The following is a 1,823-nucleotide window of genomic DNA, read 5'->3' as shown; positions in this document are numbered from 1 at the left end:
GATGGAGTCAGTAAACTTGAAAACAGAACAACAGAACTCACCCAGTCTGAATAAGAGTAAGAAAAACTGGAAGAAAAAGTGGCAGAGCCTATCGACCAGTGGGATAATTACAAAGATCCACCACCCATATCAATAACATCAATAGGCTAAAAGGAAACTACATGCCATGCAAACATTAAAAAAAAGTCAAAAGCAGGAGTGGCTGTATTCATACCTGATAAAATACACTTAGGAGCAAAGAAAATTACCAGAGATAAAGAACATTACATAATGATAGAAGGAACACCTATCTAAAATGTGTACATACCAGACAATAGAGCCTCAGAATACATGAAAAAGAGCTGAGATAGCTAAAAAATGACAAAGACAAATCCATGGTTATAACTGACAATTTCATCACCTCCCTTTCAGCAATGGATAAAACTAACAGCAATACTCAACAATACCAAAACACTTTTTTCAAGTTCCTATGTAGGCAACTAAATCTTATAAAACAATATGTATACAAACAGATACAAGTAAAATTGGATTATCTGAATAAGTTTGGTGGACGTGCCAAAGTCAGTGTCCTGGTTGTGTTATTATACTATAGCTTTATAGCTTTACAAAATGTTACCTGTGGGGAAAAATGGGCATTATTATTATTATTATCTCTCTGCATTATTTCTTACAACTTCCTGTGATTCTACAATGATTGCAATTAAAATTTCCATTAAAAAAATCCAAACGCTTACACGCCATTACATGAATAACATTTCTTTTATAAATGAGGGAACTAAAGTTGGATGGCTGGAAACTGACTTAAGATTAGAGGTACAAAGTAGGTATGCTAGAACTCAAAATTCAGCCCCACACAGCTTCAAAACCCATGAACTTAATCACAAAACTATTCTGGCTGATAACTCAGAATATACTGTGAATGATTTAATGGTTCAATTAATTGAGTAGAGAAGTGGAAAAAAGTAACTGTTACTACAAAGGGTAAACAATTTTATGCTTGCTGCTAACATGACATAAACACTGAAACGTTTGCTTTAAAAATGGGATAATAGGGCCTCTCCAGTGGCGCAGCGGTTGAGCGCTGGGTTGCGAAGCAGCCCGCAGCCTCTGCAGCACCAGTTCGATCCCCGGCCACTGGGTGAGCATCCCAAATGGCGCGCAGACCCCTCCCGCTACCTGCTGCTCCCCTCAGCAGTGTACCTCGGTCCTTCTACCTGTTGTGCTCCCCGCTCTGGCTCTGGTGAATTCTCCCACCCTCCTGCGCTTCTGGCTGTACCCAGTGCTTGTATAAATAAAATAAATAAATCTTAAAAAAAAAATAATAAAATGGGATACTAGGAGTGAAGTATGAGTGAAGTATTAAGACTACTATGTGTATATGGAATTTCAATCTCAGGCTCCTAAAAATATGGTTCATTTTAGGCCAATAATTACAAAATTCAACTATAAGATCATTCACTGATAACAAACACCAAAAGCCCCCACACCTCTTGGTAATGCCAGGCTTCAGATTAAAATAAAAATATCATAAAACAAATTTCAGCAAAATAATTTTATTTCCTAACACATGGGAAACAGACATCCGCATTTACCTTGCACATTTCACTTCCAAATAACTACCGCTTTGATATTTAAGCATGTACCAATAGGTAGATAATATTCCGAATATATATGCTTGGTCACAGCAGAATTTGCTTTAGTTAGTTTAGTTCTATAAATTTAAAACCATAAATTTAAAGCCCTGAAAAGCCACTACTTTTCCATCTAATACTTCCAGATGAATAAGATACAGCAACGTCAGCCAGAATTTCGGAGATATTTTC

This window comes from Talpa europaea (genome assembly GCF_964194135.1).
Source record: "Talpa europaea genome assembly, chromosome: 10".
Lineage (NCBI taxonomy): Eukaryota > Metazoa > Chordata > Mammalia > Eulipotyphla > Talpidae > Talpa > Talpa europaea.
The sequence above is the reverse complement of the archived record's forward strand: the minus strand, read 5'-3'. Positions refer to the sequence as shown.